This window comes from Amblyomma americanum, chromosome 9 (genome assembly GCF_052857255.1).
Source record: "Amblyomma americanum isolate KBUSLIRL-KWMA chromosome 9, ASM5285725v1, whole genome shotgun sequence".
In the NCBI taxonomy this organism is placed as follows: domain Eukaryota; kingdom Metazoa; phylum Arthropoda; class Arachnida; order Ixodida; family Ixodidae; genus Amblyomma; species Amblyomma americanum.
The window spans coordinates 1,598,515-1,616,915 of NC_135505.1; the positions used below are offsets into that span (position 1 = coordinate 1,598,515).

At 45.0% G+C, this 18,401-nt stretch overlaps 1 long non-coding RNA gene across 1 annotated transcript; it reads right to left on the bottom strand.

Moving 5' to 3' along the window:
- Positions 1-208: 208 nt before the first annotated feature.
- Positions 209-11,513, bottom strand: LOC144105656 (uncharacterized). The gene is made up of 3 exons (XR_013308848.1): positions 11,176-11,513; positions 10,066-10,189; positions 209-4,217 (listed from the first exon to the last, which is right to left on the bottom strand). It is a non-coding gene; the product is annotated as an uncharacterized LOC144105656 (long non-coding RNA).
- Positions 11,514-18,401: the final 6,888 nt, after the last annotated feature.

Genomic DNA, 18,401 nt, shown 5'->3' on the forward strand with positions numbered 1-18,401 from the left:
ATGGGAAGTGATCTGTTACGTTTACAGTAATATTCGAAGCACGGGAGGTTATATTTCTTTACTCCTTTGCACCTTTGGGGAGGAAATTGAGCAAATGTAAAGGTCTATTTTCATGGCGTCGCTGTCAATAAACTTGCACTTGTCACACTATCTGATAGCTGATGCGGAAGGGGTTATAACTTCCCCGCAAAAAGGCAAGGACAAGGGCTATAGCGCCGACATAAAATATTTTATTATACACTTTTTATACAACATTTGGAAAAAAAAATGTGTACAGTCAGAATCACATAGCGCCATTACCTTGTGTTAATGTTACATGTACAACCAGAACGACGCACTCCAAACGTAACGAATATGAATATAACTAAACACACTTCACAGCAACATGGCATACAAAAGAAGCAATACTTTGCGAAAAGAATAAAGAACAAGGCAAACATTTAATCGGTTGCCAAACAAAATGAGTCAGCAAAGAAGGACATACAAATGAATATAAATGATGGCATTGAATGTGCGTAGTACTGCCGTCGTCACTTTTCTCGAGCCTTTTTGTGAGCATTGTGCACTTGATGCCAGTATCATATGATCTACGCCCGATACGCCTAATCAGTTTTCTTAATTTCGCTGCAAAATTTTTCCCTGCTGCCCTGCAGAACTTAAAAGCGTGTGTGCATGTTTATTTTCAAAGCACCCCCCCCCCCCCCCAAGTACTTTTTCTAGCTTTACTGGTTGCGTTATAAATCGGTTATCCATGGTTTGTTTACATAAAAGAATTTTCTTACGCAAAAGACAAGCCAAAAAATCATTTTAAAAGTGACAACGGCAATACTTAGAAAACACACATATGACATTTATATTACACCAAAAAATTGCTCATGGCATATATGGCAGGTAAACAGTCACATAATACAAATACATTATTTTTAGTACACACCGAACACTCCTTTAGGGGCAGGTTACATAAAGAATCAGGAACAGTACTCTTCATCTTCAAGCAGTGATGCACTTTCTAAACTAGAGGTACAACACAGCACTATAAATATAGGAGCAAACACGCAAAACTGAAAGGCACATCTCACCACGTAACTGTTATCTTCTCATATGGCTACAATCATTGCTTTTCTCTTTCTTTCCTTACAAGGTTGCGAAGTTTATCTATTGATTTGACTTTCGTCGACATTCCCATAGCCCGAAGCTCCGTGCGCAATTCTCCTGCATCCATGTCGTCCAAATTTTGTAGACAGTTTCCTTCGCTAACTTTTTCTTCTGCACAGCGTAGCCTCTTCCCCCGTGTCTTTTGAATAAGTCCCTCAAACCAATACTCTTGGTCCCGCTTTTTATATGCACGGCTTAGTCTGATATTCTCACTCCAAGCCTTTTCGCCAGCTTGAGAGCGTCAGCGGCTGCATTTCACTGTTAGACTTCCCATGGTGTAGATGCTTTAGCACATCGTTTTTTTCCTCTATGCCTTGGCTTGAAAACCAACCAAGGCACTTGAACCTTTCGTGCTTTGCGGAAGCGTGGTGCGCGATAATATGAATGTACGGCGTAACTATATCGCCACCATAGCCTTTGCAACCTTGGGCTCCTAATTCTAAGAACGTGTGAAAGAATTCTGAGGTTTCTCTTTCTATGCTGCGACCTTCAACATCATTTTCCAGATGGTACAAAATTTTCCGCATAAGCTTCCAAAGGAGCAAAGTTTTTTCCTTTGTTTGAGGGTGCAATTTCCCGGCCAGTTTTTCAGGCAAAGCCTTCAGCAGGCGCTCACAATCGCCCCCCGATACCGACGTGAACGTTTTTCCCTTGTTTCCTTCATTGGCTTCCCAGACGTGAAATTTAATCCCACAATTATTTATGGCGTCAACGATGTCCTGAACGTGTATGGTCATACAACGTTGGTTGCGGACTTTCTCACGGTAATCTCTGTCTTCTGCTTCTGAAAGCAATCCATCTACAAGGCGGTTAACTATTCCTAACTTCATGTGCTATACATCAGGAATTATTAAATCAAAGTCGAAGTTAAACAATGGCACGTTTTTCATCCCGTTCCCCTCTGCGCAGCAATCAGCTTTCATGTTCTCAAGAGTGCGGATCAAAGGAGGCTCATTAAAGCTCCTGTTACTTGTCAGAACTGAGCACCTTGTCTGTGGGTTTGCTCGACAAAATGGACAAGGATAGTGTGATGCAGCAGACTGCAGACCCTGAACAACAAGCAAAAATTTCAAATCTGACCCTAGACAGACGCGAATCGGAATCTCGTGGTCCCCTACAGATATGCTACCCCTTAGTGCGACAACATTATTTCTTTTATCAAATCCCGAAGAGCCTCTCTTATTTCAAAATAACCCTCCGAGATCTCCGCCACACCGAGAAGGCGATGAAGCTTATGGCTTTGTAGCTGCCGCGTTTTGCAAATGATGACGAATGATAATGTTGTCCAGGTCGTGCGTCTACTCACAACGCAGCCATCACCCTCTATTCTTACAAGGAGTGCCTCGGTAGAGATCTCTGTCACACTTATGCCTACATCTTTAGCTAGCTCTTCCGCAGCTAACGCCAAGTCTTCCTCAAATCAAACCTGAGCGCCAGGTCAGGTACCTGGTGTCTTGAAGACAGTTATCCTGCTATCTAGGTGCTCTCTGTAAGAATTTATTAGCCTTATGGTAGGCAGATTAGGGACGCTCGCGGAGAGGTGCTCCCAGAAAACGTTACTGACAAAGTGTACGTCCAAGAGGGCTGCAACTTCTCGCAAGCTTTGTTTGTTTGGAGAAGAAAGGGCATTATAGTTAACTTGACCATTGCTGCAGAAACCTCTTTTTACACCGCAATTACAAATAATTTCTCCATTTTCCTTGAATGTTACTTTATGCAGCAGGCCTTTTAAGTTAGTTACGAGAAGCTAGCTGGCATACATCTAAGCCGTAGCGCTCCAGTACAGCGTCAAGTGCTTGCGCGATGGAATATCCAGCGGCATTAAGCTTCCTTCGGTCTGTTTTTTTGCACCCCTCGCCGACCATTATTCCTTTGTTCAGTAGCATTGTAGTTTTTTCAGATTTCAGCTTTTCATTCTCCTGCTCTAGGTTAAGAGGCTTAGCCTTATAGGCAGAGACGGTGTCTCTGAGCTCATTTATAGCCTTTTCTAAAACTGTTCCTACTCTTTCGAGTTCTTTTTGCAGAGCAGAAATTATGATGTTCTCTATGGATTCTCCGGTATTCGTTTCAGGTGGGCTAGATTGAGACTCGAAGTGAATCTTTATGAACCTTTTATTTTTTAAGAAGGACGCTTTCGCACGGCCTGTCAAATTCCTGTAGCGCCTATCCGCAATATTGCACAGTGACGTAAACCGGTCTTCAAATTATTTACCCATAATGGGAAGCCTTACATTCGGGGGCAAAATTGATTGCACAGTTTCAAAGTATGTCTTTCGAAGAAGGTCCTTCTCGTGTCGTCTTTATAGCTGTCTCATTTGTCAGCGTGAATGTGACACTGCAACTGTCAAAGGTAGCAGACAATATTATATGATTATCTGGCGTGGCCATTTCGTGGAGCTATAAACAACAAACTAAGTAAAAACTAAATTTGACTAACAAGAAGTCATAGCAGTGGAATAGAGACAGTAACACTCAGTGCGCTAAACAGGTGACACGTTGTACAAAACAAGCCAAAATAACGCGAAAACAAAACAAATAGAACAAAAGTAGGACTCCATGGGAATAAACACATATCACTGTATTACAATGCGCCAGCAATGATCTTTGTCACGATAAAAACCTGCAAGGTCTCACGAGGAAATCCGCAAGGAAACCTCTTGCAGGACTTCTGAAGTGTTACCCCACCCTTAATTCTGATTGGAAACTCAATCGCCACCGTGTTCCCAAGTTTCGTTTCCCGTATCGACCATGCAGACGGAAGTTGGAGCCTGGAGAAGTCTTGCTCCTCACAGAGTAGCCATTTTTTTTCTAATGGTTGGCCTTTCCCGTGAAAAGCCCATCGATAAATGTCCTGGTCAAGTTTCACCTTCAGGAGACCACTTGATCGACAGCTTTTTTTGAAATTCGTACACGATCTCTTCAGAGGCAGACTGGAGGCGTCGATTCGATGGTTTCCTTTGGGATGTGAACTCGCGCAGACAGGCCTCGTTGAGATTCCTCTTAGGCTGCAGGGTACAATGCCATTTGGAGTACCCTTTCCAATGGATCAGGTATCCTTTGCGCTAAATGAAAGACAAATGGAGACATTTTGTCAATACTTTAGGAAACGATTTCATTTATCTGAAGATAGCGGGAGGGGGGGGGGGGGGGGGGTGAAACCAAAAGTAGGGAAACTGAAACCGAGTCTCAGGATTTTATTTGTTGTGGTACTTATTAGGTTTATAAGATCCGCAAGCACACGTGCACCTTATTACGAGGAAAATTGGCATGTTTTCTCTATGAAACAAAAAATGCTTCTGCTAATATGAAGGCGACAGAGAGTCATCACGACAAACGCTAATTGAAATCGTCCTTGGCAATCGCGAGAAAGGCTAATACCTGTGCTACAAGGGCACGTTCGAATGACAGTTGAGTCGAATGACATTCGCAACTTGGAATGGCATTCGGACTCGACGGACTTCCGCGGCGCTACACGACACTTTCCAAACGCATTTCAAATTTCCTCAGCTCGTTTTCAGTGTACGATGACGACGGCGGCGGTGGTCACACTAGTGCGACAACGACACTATCACAGTCAACAGCAGCATATATGACTGTAGTGGGACAAGTTTTTGAGGCCAACGACACCGACGAATCCGACCGGCGGACTGTCAGCCTTCATGTCCTCGGCAGGCCGGCGGCTGAGCGAAAACACGCTGATGAGGCGACTGTGGGAATATATTCGCCCTTCTACCTTATCCATATTGTTAATAAGCGAAAGGAACGCGTATATTTCACATGTGCACACTCGAACACTCAACAGCTATAAGCGCTTGCCAAATTAATTTTAATCGACGGCGACTCCCTTCTCTTCGGCGACGACTAGGCCTAGCGAGTCCGCAGTGTTACGTCTACAAATTCGGCGGTTGTGAAGAGGGAATTCACAAGTTTGAGGGAACGCAAATGATCGGCGAGTGTAGTTTTGACAACAGTGACCTCAAATCAACTATTGGTCACATCGCAGGGCGCGCATACGATGAACGGGAAGCGCCGGTGTGACCCAAACCGCCGAGCACTACTTTACGACCAGCAGCAGTCGTCGCCGTTGCTATTTTGTGGATAACAAGTTATGCCTTTTCAATTACCGCTACCGGTCCCCAATCATACTTCTGAATAAAGCAGTTTAAAATAAACTACTGATCGCGTCGGACGAAGTCGGTACAATTAGCGACAAGCGCCGATCGTACACGATGTAAGTAGCCCAGCTGTCAAGTGTTTCTCAGGCGAGTGATCGTATCGGCGCTTCCTCCCACAGATTGTCGCACTAGCTGCCTTAACGAGCCACGGGTACAACCAGTACAAAAAGATGAGATTATTTAATAGAACTAAAGCGCAGAATGTGTTTTAAGTCATGCAAACGAGCGCTAGCTGCTCGTACGCAGCGATGTAAACAATAGTATATGTGCGCAGGCGTCCTCATCGGCACACTGCTGGAGAAATTTCATGCTCACGCGGTAAATGTTCTTTGGTGCACTGTTATCTTCAAGCACTTACGTAGACAGAACACGAGCTATTTGCTAAGTAAAGAGCAGGAAAAAGCGAGCAGCAGGTATCAAAATGAGCAGCCACAGAGCCGAAAGCACTCGCGCGGCTGTGGGCGGGGCGAAGCGATGGCGGCGGCAACGCCTATTGGTCGGTTCGGGCTGCGCTCGCGTTTCGACGGCATTCCAAACTCTGGAACGTCTCCGCTGAGCTCCATCGACTCGAATGTCATCTGAGGAGACTGAACGTTCTCTTCGACACCGTCTCTCTCATCGTGTACCCTCAGCGTTCATGAACTCAGCGGCCAACAATGGCTTTGCTGGACAGTGGTAGAAACACATTGTTTAAATTAAGGGGCTCAAATGGAGAAATTGCCGAGAGACCACAGTAAGAGTAATCCCGCATGTACATTGAAACCACCACCACTGCTCTCCCAACAAGCTGCACAGAGCATGAGTAGGATTGTTTCTTTGTTCTGTTACGTAGTCATCAAACAAATCCATGTACCATTGTTTGCGCGTGTTTGTTAAATTATCCTAGCCCGAAGAGTCGCCGCGGTGGCTAAGTGGTTATGGCGCTCGGCTGCTGGCCCGAAAGACGCTGGTTCGATCCCGGCCGCGGCGGTCGAATTTCGATGGAGACGAAATTCTAGAGGCCCGTGTACTGTGCGATGTCAGTGCACGTTCAAGAACCCCTGGTGGTCGAAATTTCCCGAGTCCTTCACTACGGCGTCCCTCATAGCCTGAGTCGCTTTGGGACGGTTGGTTGGTTGATGGTTGATGGGGGTTTAACGTCCCAAAGCGACTCAGGCTATGAGAGACGCCGCAGTGAAAGGCTCCGGAAATTTCGACCACCTGGGGTTCTTTACCGTGCACTGACATCGCACAGCACACGGGCCACTTTGGGACGTTAAAACCCAATAAACCAAACCAGACTAGCCCGAAGCAAAAGAAAAAAACTAACCGTCCTCACCATGTTTTGTGTACTACAGCTCTTGTACATCGGAATCAGACCGGGCAGTTATTCAGAACACTGACTTCAGTGACGAAAGAAGAAGGCGCCGACCAAAAGAAAAGATGGGATGACCTTTCGGCTCCCCCACGGGAGCCTTGTTCACAATCTGACTTCAGTGTTGCGACAATATTAGAAGCGCTGCAACACCATGCATCGGGTTCGGACTTTATATCCCTCTATGGTTGCCTGTCTCGGCATTTCACTGCATGCAGTTTGTACATTTGCAGCATAGTTTCAGAAGGTAATCTGTGGATAAAATTGGGACATGCAGCAACGTAACCTCCCGAAAATGGACACAACGTTGCTATACAGAATACGCGAAGTGTAATACGCTTCTTACCTGCGCAAATGTAACATTTGCATCGCAGTCTCAGGCTGCAAACAATTATTACGTTAGAACCAGAAAAAAAAATTCAGGGGGCACTTTGTTGAATTAAAGTGCGGTGAGGCGAAAGCTTTTAGCGCGGTGTTGCTGCTTGTGTCACTGATGTGGGGTTAAGATGTTAATTAAGTACACAATTGCTTGTGAATCTTAAAGGCTGGAGACACTGCAATGCATTTGGGAGGCATCCATCTGATTCGACGCCCTTCTGCAAACACTCTCCAGCGTCTTAGACAAGCAGAACTACATATGTGTTGGCAGGAAGTAGCGTAGTCGTTAGCACGCTAGGTTGCGGAACGGAAGGATTGTAGAACTACTCTCGGAGTATTTGCATGCTTGCATTCATACTATTATGGTCCTGCAAAAGTGATGAAACCGTTTGCTGTATGAGTTGCCGGCGGCGACACCATAACAATAAAGTAAAGGCTTCGAACGGTGATTCCTTGTCAATGCACTGCTATCAGTGAGTGTTTGCGACCCGATTTTAGGATAGTGTCTCGCTTGTGAGAAGAATTCGTTCTTAACTCACTCTTGAAATCTTTTAACAAAAAATTAACTAAACAGATAGCCTCACTAGAGAGAATACATGGGTAAGCATTTACCTTTCATCTCGTTATGAGAAGCTGAATTCGCGTTCTTGCTTGTATCATACTCGTTTCAAAATTTTTTGCGTGTATATTGAATTTTTTCTTTGTTTTGTGCCTTGTTATGAACGCTGCCAAGCTGCAGACGTGACGGACGTTCATTAATATCGTGTTGGCTGCAGCAAATAGCGCGTGCTTTTTTTTTCTAATGTATAAAGATTTTTCTTTTAAAAGCCGTAAAAGATGCATCGTCGTGGTCCGTGCAGCTGGATTGTGCGCTAAGGCGGACGTTATGTCCGTGATAAAGTTCATTTAAAAGACTATTAATGAACTATAAATTCAAGGCTGTAAACATCGAAAGTTAACCAAGTCTTTAAAATTCTTTAATAGATACGAAGTCTTTAAAAGGATCCAAATCCCAAAGTCACTCGCGAAATGCGCCGGTAGTAGCACATCTCCACTTTATGCCATGGGGATGAGTTTATCGGCGCAATAACTAAACAGCGATGCTCAATCGTCGGGCCGACCAGCTGCCTTCTTCTGTGCGCCGCGAGAGATTTGGGGAGGCAAAGCCGCTTGGATAGTGAGAATTACTCGCCCACATTCGACAGTACTAGTATAGGACTGACGCGCCTGACAGAGTTCCTGACAGAGACGCACCAAAATAAAAAAAGAGGAAAACAAAGAGCACGGCAATAAAGTAGAAAAAAAATGTCGAATAATAAATGGCGTCGGCAACCAGCTGAAGGAACATGGGCTGGGAATGAGGGGGGCACATAGGCATTTGGATTTTCCCGTAGCCGCCTTTGTCGCTTCGACTCAGGAGGCTGGAATGCGCGTTTTGACATCGATGGGTAGCAGGTGCTCGTCACGTGCAAAGCCAGTTTAGAAGAAACACTTGACGATTCTGCTCATCGGGCCTTTCCTCTTTGACGTCATGCTGTTTACCCCAGGGATAGGTCTCTCCCCGCTGTAAATAAAGTGACAATGCTTTGGTTTACACAACCGGTTTCGTCGGAAGGTAAAGCAAAATTCCAAAAAAAAAAGGAATTCTTTCGCGATGTTTAGTTTCCGAAAGGCGTCTTGGAACAAAAGGGAAAGCACGTGAGCCTTGCTCGTGATCCCGAATCCTTGACGCTGTTTTTATGCTAGGTTGTTCGCTGGCGTACTATAAATACAGTACCATCGAGATGCTGAACACCATTCGTCCACACCCAGGAACTGCAGCCTCACCTTTCTGCCAGAAGCAACTGATGTACCACTCCGTCGAGAGAGTCATCGCGAAAACGGTAAGTTTTTAACTTTTTTGTTTGAATATTGTAACATTAAAACGTTTTTTTATATTTGTAACGCACTGCTGGGTACATTTAGTCATTACCTGTGGTTTGATTTTGGTATGTGCAGCCATATACTTAATCAGAAAAATAAAGTTTCTACTTTTGTTATACAGTGAGAGGCCACAGAAGAGAAGCTGTCAAGTCCAATTAATGTTTCGTCTTTGAGGTGCATTCATAGCTGCACTATATAACACCATTCATATTCTTTTCATCAAGTGAAATAAGATGTATTTGCTGAACCAGTCTCTGAGGAGTGCCATGTGACACCGGCATTACTGCAGAAGCTTCACATGGTTATCCTTCTACTATGATTGTCTATGAGGAGTGCCATGGGAGATGGATACTAGAGGAAAAAAGAATAAAAGCATTGTTCTCATGCTGTAATATCACCTTAGAATGCTGCCCTGTAGCCCATTACTTCATATTGGCATTTTTTAAAGCCTGGCTGCATTGAAGGGGGTCTCTAGTGACTCGAGAATCGGTGGGGAGGGAACTAGAGAGGGAGAGAGAGAAAGCGGCTGAGCTGAGGCTATGCCAGTGTACTCATTGTTGCTGTGTAGCCTTGGAGCTGAGCGGCCAGCTCTGGACTCAATCGTGGTATGAGGGTGCGGGTTTCCCTTTTTCTTCCACCCTGTGTGTTGTGCTGTCAGCGTTGCATTTTTCGCGTCTTGGCTATAAGAAAACATGTTAATGATACTTGCTAAAAATCACCACGAAATTTTAAAAATGACCAGAGAAATGTTCCAAAAACCACTAACAAGAAAAAGAAAATTGGTTGCTTGCTTCGGATTCATACGCTACCTACATTCTAGTACAGGGAGTCTCAGATTCCTCGCTAGTTTTGTAAGGGTTCCGAGGCCAGCCGAGACCCCCTGTATTTAAGCACTGCTTCTTTCTGAGCATGAAACTGGCACTATCTGATGATGACCTATTGAGAAGAGACACACACGTTATTTTGAATAGGGGAATGCCAACACATGCCATCAACGTTCTGGTCCAAAGCAGACATTGCAACACACTGATCTCAATGCAGAGGTGAAAAAAAACAGATCTGAGAAAACTCGACACTGACTTGTACTCTGCAATGTATGCTGAACGGGCACAGACAAGAACAGCCCCAAATCTGGACAGTGGAGACATCTTCTCCGATGAAGCTCTTTTCAGACATCTTCACTACTGAAGAGAAGGCACTTCACCTGCATAACATCATAATTTCCAGCTGTGTATTTTGCACCCACAATGTCTGGCACTTCCTGATAATTATTTGTATTGCCAGCATTTCACAGAACCACAACAAAATGTTTAAACAGCCAAACTTCAAATACATAACGCCACTTGCTCACACTAGTTTTTATGATAAGCTCTGTACTACTTAGGTTATTCAAAACCACTTACTTTGAAAGGGCTACAAAGCGCTCTTTTTCTAGGGCTACTTCTTCGTCATCATTTAGCAATGACTTTTATTCACGGCCGCCGGCAACTAAAAGAACTTTACAGCTGCAGGCAACGTTACCAATGTTACAAAAGTGATCGAGCAGGCAGCTACCTGTTGTGGTATCGCAGTGACGCGTCACACCCCTCCCACTCTGAGCTTGACAGCTGGTGTAATCGGCTCGTAGAGGTGTGTTCTAACCTTAAAACACCACACCAGATCACTATAAAGACGCACATACACGTAGCGAATAACAGAACGCTAAACAGACCGAGCGGCGCACGCTATCGGCAGTCCGCAACGGGCCGATACTGGCGTCAAAAACACGCGTGCAGGCAGTGCACGATCACGTCCCACGTCGAATAATGAACAGGAAGTCGGGCAACCACCTTAACGAAAGCCCAAAACCTAGTCACGCGCCTTGCTGGGCGGAAATACAATTGCCACATTTACATTTAGGACTCCTACGCGTTCCTGCCATTCAGCAAACGCATCTATGCCTACACCTCGGCGCTCGCGTCGCAATGCATACACTGTGAACACTGACGGACCAGCAGTTTGATGATTCGATGTGGAATGCACTTTGCTGCCGCGGAAACAACCAGTGACTCACGCGCAATGCCGATGGGAAACGAACAGGACAGAGCTGACAGAGCCTCGTCCCTTCCGCTTCTTCTCGCCTTTGCGCTCGCTCGTTTATTTTCGCGGTCGCAAATTGCACGCACTCTTGCGCTACACTATGGGTCTCACCTGGAAACGAAGACTCTACGCATTCCAGTAACCGCTTTCTTCTCTTGCTTCGCGTCTGCTATGGTTGAAGTCGAACGTGTTATGGAAACGAAGACTCGACGCATTCCAGTAACCGCTTTCTTCTCTTGCTTCGCGGCGGCTACGGTTGAAGCCGAACGTGTTGTCAATATGAAACGGCTCCATGCTTCTCGGCGTAATCACTTTTCACAAAGAACGCGAACGGCTGCATTGCTGACACGCGGCGCAAGCTACGATAAGCAGGAAATCCAAACGGAAGTTTGAAAGAACGATTTTGAAATCAGACACAAACAGCACAGGAACAGCGGCAGCACGTAGGGAGCCTACATGTCGCGCCCCCTCCCGGCTTAGGGTGGTGACTTCCTTTGACACAGCACATGCCGCCTCCCGCTAAGACCCATGTTGCCAGCGCGTGTGTTGTCATGGTTACGGGAAGACGCCGCGCCATCTTGTTCCCCGCCGTGCATAGGCGCGCATTAGCTGCTGCAGCAGTTGCGTCTTCATCGCCGTTCATCGTTGAGTGGGACAGTCATATGTTGTCGGTTGTTGCACTAAGTGCGCCAGGAAGCTTACGCAGCAGCAATGCCCGGGTGTTGCGTTCCGCAGTGCTCGAACCACTGCAGGAAGGGCACACGGATGTTTCGTTTCCCGGCTGACTCCAACCGAAGAAAACGTTGGCTGGCACAAGTAAAGCGAGACTGCTGGGAACCCACTGCTGCTTCTCGCATATGTTCTGTGAGTACCGTACCTTTTTCTCTTTTGTTACCTGCTCGCTTGTTATGTTTGGTGTACTGTGCTTCACGTTTACGATAATTAAACCACGGCCGCCTCGAACGGCGTGCGCGGCGTGGGTTTGATAACAGGCTACGCATTGCGGGCGTGGGTGCAATCTTCTCGTTAGTTTTTAGATGCGCTGGCGGCGTGTCTCGAGCACCAAGGGCGAGAAGCAACGGTTCGCATTCGCCCTCGCTGACTGTAATTCTCACGCGAGTGCACTCACGATATATTGGCGCCCGCTTCCTTGTTTGCGCTGTAATACATGCGCCAAGACTCATGTCAGAGAACATGACTGAGGTAGTGAAAATAAATTTCTACATCTCTCTGACATTGTACGCGTTCGCTGTTTCGTGAGCGCTGTGGTCGGAGGAACTTATTTTCAGTCAGGTCTGGTTATCTAGGCACCGTTCTGCTGTACGACGCTATTCGGTAGAAAAAGATTGGAAACCCAAGATCAGACTAAAAGAACACATTTTGTATATGCCCGGTTACTGGCATGCATATGAAGCCTTTAGGAAGCCCTTATCCAGTTTTTTTAGCTTGGCACTATAGCCTGGTAAAAGACAGCATGTGAAAACATTACAGCAGGTAGAAACAGCTCTGTAGTTGTAACGCTAGTCATGTTCCGGTTTGCAGCATTTGTCACAGTTATGTGCAGGTATGAATATACTTCTTGATGCTTATGAAATACTTGCTGCCATTAATTTCAGGCACATTTTGAAGAAACAAGTTTCGAGCAAAACAGACAGGATGGCTTAAAGAAGCTAAGGCCAGATGCGGTTCCCACACTTTTTACTTATCGAGGTAAGCTTCTAATTTTGATCCATCTCTTAAATACAACTCTGCCTCATTCATATGAAATGTTTGCAAAGAAATTTGTCTACACGTATACGGTAGTGCTGTGGTTGCTTTGTGCAAGCTCAAAAATGTGCGCTCATCTGCTTTTAGAAGGCTGCAAAGAAAGGTTCATCACCATCAGCATTTCAAGGTCCATAGCAGGACGAAGCCTATCCTACTGACTTCCCTTTAACCGGTTCCTGTGCCATCTGTGGCCACATTATCCACACATACTTCTTGGTCTATTGATATGGCTTTTATATCCAAGCATTCCTACAGCGCATGTTTGCATCAGCATCTAGATCCCTAGCTAGAAATTTGTTGGGATCCATGCAATTCATTTCTTGTAAAACTAAATCGCGGGCATAAAAAAATATGTATATTGGACGTTATTGTAGGATCATGCATTCGAACAGCATCTTCAAACATAAAATCACCTTAAGCCGTGTTTTAACGGCTTCTGCATTACCTCTGGCTCATTTTTCACTGTAGATTGAAAAAAAAATGAATGAATGACAATTGAAATCTTCCGTGTAAACCATAAAGGTATAAAGTATGGCACTAAACAAAACTTTTGCCACCTAACTCTCTGCCTACCCCTACTATATGAACACCCACTGCTTCCCTAAGGGACTACTGTTTATCTTCTCTACACATTGAATGCACTCATATATATGATACTAAGATCCAAAACGTAACACACAGATATAGCCTTGTATTCAAAGAGCACAAGGCCACCTATAGTGTGTTTATACTTTGTATAGCATCGTTTTTTCTTTATAATTCACCCGACGCCTGCGAGAAAGGGGGCGTCTAGAATCAAACAAATATCCTAAAGCAGACTGCATACTGTGCTGTCTCATTTGTTCTATGTCACCTGGCACAGAAGCTAAAATGGCAAAATTCAGGACGATTAGTAATTCTAGTTGCATCAATGGTACCTCAGCTGCTAACACAACCTGCTGTTGAGCACAATTTTGCACGACTGAATCATTGCCAGTTGTAGCATGCTTTCCGACGCTGTTAAATATGCACTGGCGGTAAGAAATCTAAAGCCCCCCCAGTACAGCTTTGGGATCTTAAAACCCAACTGATATTACTACTCCTGAAGTTTATTTGGAAGTTTTATGCAGGTACTAGGTTGCTCTTCTGTAAATGCAGAATTTCTGCAGTTCTTGAGTGTAGTGCTACCCTATTGACTGAATTTTTTATTTCAGCCATCCCGAAACACCGGAAGCCTCCGAAGAAGCGGTCTTGCTTTCGTCCGGCCATGCCAACGGAAAGCCCAGTACTTGACTCCACCGGAAATGAACCATGTGGTAGTGCTGCTCTAGAGCCTGTCTTCGCATCAACAGCCGAACAAACACAAGACTCGGCTGTGAGTGACAGCATGAGTTCCCAGGACACTGTCAGTCCACTACAATGTGCTCAGGTACCAGGGTATGATCTACCTTTAACAACCACCTTGCTGCCGCCCAAAGCTGTCGACACTGTTATCTATGCAGACAGCGTTGCCCATTCCTTTCTGAGAACAGATAAAGCCAGTGGGGAAGATTCCACTGATGCAAGTCGACTTCCTCTGCCCGCAGCTTCACCCATGGAGGCCGAATCCTTAAGCGCTGAAAGGTCACAGCATAGTAATGAGCGATCAAGTAAAGAAATACCTCAAGCTGCATTCACACTTGGTTCAAGTACGGCTTCAACTGACTTGTCTCTTCAAAGACAGAATGCTGAGCTGAGAAAGAGAAATAAGGACTTGGCCCAAAAGTACAGAAACCTACAGAGGCTTCACGAGCAAACAAAGAGAAAACTGCGCAGTCTTGTAAAGAAGTCACAGTCGCCACAACAAAAAATGATAACCTTGGAACAATTACCGTTCCTCAAACACGACCAGAGAAGGGCTTTGACGGTGAAAACTACGAAGGGCCTTAAGTGGTCTGAGAAGACTATTCGAGAGGCCCTTCAAATAAAGCACGCATGTGGAACAGCAGGCTATGAATTATTAAGATCATTATCATATCCACTGCCGTGCAATAGGACATTAATACGAAGGCTTCAAAATATTAAATTTTTGCCTGGAGTTCTTCATGAAGTTTTTAATGTCCTGAAATCCAAAGTAGCCACAATGCAAGACATAGAAAAAGACTGTGTGCTCTTCATGGATGAGATGGAAATCTCCCAAGGATTTGACCACGATCGCTCGCTTGATTGCTTTTTTGGGAGCACTACATTGCCGGAGTCCGCTACAGATGTTGCCAACCATGCTCTTGTGTTCATGGTTGGTGGCGTGAACACGAGATGGAAACAGGTTATCGCCTATCACTTCACTGGAAGGTCGATAGATGGCTCTATTTTGAAGGACATTGTGTTCCACTTGATTGAGCTTTGTTTTCAAATCTCGCTTAGAGTGCTTGTTGTCACAAGTGACATGGGGGCTGCCAACCGTGCAGTTTGGCGCCTGCTTGGCTTGTCCAACCACAGAAACTCACAGACTGTCTGCTGTATTCCGCACCCGCACCTCCGTGGCAGGCAACTATTCTTTATGGCTGACCCCGCCCACGTCTTGAAGAACATCCGTGCCCAACTACTCCGAGTGGGAGAATTCACTCTGGGTGAAGAAACTGTTAAGGAACAAAGTCTTCCTTCTGGCACTGTCAAGGTGGAGCATGTTGAAGCAGTGTTGAAGTAAGACTGTCAAAGTGAGCTGAAGATTGCAAATAGGCTGTCGGAAATCCACATCAGCAGTGGACATTTCACTACCATGAAAGTGAACATTGCTGTGCAATTGTTCCGTGAGGCTCCTGCTGCTATCCGATATTTAATCCAACAAAAAATTTTGCCCCCCGAAGCAGAGGCTACAGCGTGGTTTTTTAACCTCGTGAGCAGGTGGTACACCCTTATGTCGGCCAGACATCCGGTTGTTGCTCTGAGCGATATAGATCCTTCAAAGCATAAAGAGGCCACTGCGCTTTTGGAACTGACGTGCAGCACTTTCCGTCAAATGAAAATGGGAGCAACGGCACATTGGAAGCCTTCACAAGCTGGCCTTCTGGCATCGACCACTGTTGCTCTCAGCCTGTCGCAAGACCTCTTGGACAACCAAAGCTACAAGTATGGGCTTCTTGGCCGGCTCGTACAAGATTGTCTCGAAAACATATTCTCTGTGTTGAGACTCAAGAAGCCGGTCCCTAGTGCATACGACGTTAAGTGTGCACTGAAGCTGATTTGTGTTGGACAGTTCATGCACACACCTACAAATTCTAGCTACGAGGTTGATGACAGCTTGCATCTAGCTGACCTCCTTGACCCAACTATCCAGAGACATGAAGGACAAAACCAAGAGCCTGAAGAGCTAGAAAACCTGTTTGTGTGTGCTCTCACAGAAGCAGAATGTGACATTCTTGCTTATCTAGGAGGATTCCTGGTCAAGTCTGTCATGAAGTCCATTGGTAACTGTAGTGACTGCAAAAATGCCCTTGTTGGAGATGCTACAAATCAGTATAGCAATCTTATTAAGCTTAAAGAGTACGTGAAAAATTCTGAGAACCTCATTTATCCAACGCAAGCAGTGATTAATGTCCTTATAGAATGTGAGGAGCAGTTTAAGACTTTTGCAGATATGAAGGAAATCATGGTGCTCAAAACCTCATTTGCTAGCATTCTGAATGCCCTGTGCAAGGCTGTCAAGTTGAACTTAGGTTGCTGTGAAACACATCATGCTCAGGCAGGGAAGGTCCTCCTGACAAAATATGTGAGGACAAGACTGAGGATCCATCTACGACAGCAGCATGCACAGAGGGTGGATGGAATGTCTAGGAAAACATGTGCCGCAACAAACCTGGTCTGAACTCTGAGAAGGATGGTAACATCATATGCTTAGATGCTTGCAGTCAGCTAGTTAATGATTTGGCCTTGCTTTCGTTGTTTTTCTATAGTTTGACACAACTCAAGAAAATAGGGGAGATGTCCTTAAAGAATTCTATCCAGCCAATGGCGCCAACCGATTTTCATGACACCATGTTTAATGCTGGGAAGTTGCATCGCTGGGAGTGGCAGATGAACGGCAGTTAACCGTGGCTTAATCGGATTGACCGCGTTGTCATGAAAATCGGTCACCGCTATTGGCTGGAGGGAAACGGTCGGGGGGCATCTGCCACTACTTCCTTGGGTGGTACCCGAATATAGCACTCTGACACTTTCACTGTGTATGTCGTGTGTACTTTGCTCGCCTGTAAATTGTTCACGTCTTTCAGCATATTTTTATGTCACCTCTCTGTAGCAAGCTGTTGCTTGCAGATTGTGTGCACTAACCAATGAAGCTGCTTTGCTTCAGTCAGCATTTGGAAATAGCAAACTGATTTACAGTGCGTGCCACTAGTGTGTTCATCAAAGGTGAAGTTTTTAGGAGCAAGTGTTGGAACTAGATGCAAATGTGTAAACCACTGTTTCAAGTCTTTTGTGAAGTGCGTAACAGTCTTATTTTTGTGGCTGGAGCGTCACTACCATGCCTTGCATTATTTAGGGGCTGTAAAACATACGCTCCCACAGAGTTGCCGTGGTGTTTCTCATTATCATTTGAGTTGTTTGCATTACTAGTCCTGCTAATTTAGCCCATTTATTGTGTCCTCTGTACTGCACTCATGCAATTTGTTCATGGCTATCAGTATATTTTGTTTTATGTAGAAGTGTTCATTGAGCAACGAAGCTGCTTTACTTCGGTCAATGTTTAAAAATAATAAGCCTGTTTGCAATTACACCATCAGTGTGCGCACCAGATATGTTTTACAGGAGTGACTGATATGTGTACAAAAATTTCACTGGTTTCACAGATGCTGATAATGGAAGAATGTAATTTCATATGCACTTTAGCTGGCTGCGGATGCTTATATATTCTGTCAGTTTGCTTGAGAAAGAATATGAGCACCTCCCCTTTAATTGACAGTTGCCAGAAGTGTGTCGGCAATAAAAGAAGCTTCTTGAATGTTTACACGAAGGCGTCTGAAAATGTCATTTGGTTTCTTGATTTTAGGTTTTCTCACTTGTCCCATTGTTTGTATTGCTCCTCTTTCTCTGATTCCATTCCAGCAAGTCTCATGTTACACTCTGAACATTTGAGCCTCCTACTGAACACCCTGTGTAAGTTAGTTTCTCAGCACACGTGGAAAAATGGTAGGCAATGTGAAATGAAGCACTGCTTTAATGTTAACTCAATGGCAATCTGTACAAAACTAAGACGCTTACAACACTCGATCTTAATTTGTTAACATCAGCCTCAAGATTCCCTAAATTTTTTTAAGTATGTTTATACCTTTTGCTGAAGCTACAGTGTGCTAGTATGGGGTTGCATAGCTCATTGCGTAGAGCATGTGTAATTGCTCACAGAAGAGCAAAATGCACAAACTAATGGTACATTGCACACGCAAATGCCATTGTGATGTCGGTAATAGAACTACTGGGGCACTTAAGTCTCTTCCCGTGCTGTGAATGCATAAGCATTAGGTGCTACTGTTTTGCTTCTGTTGCGTGGTTTTATTTTGAACCTACATAGACCAGCGTTAGCTCGGTTTACCGTTACATTTTCGATTCTACTCATC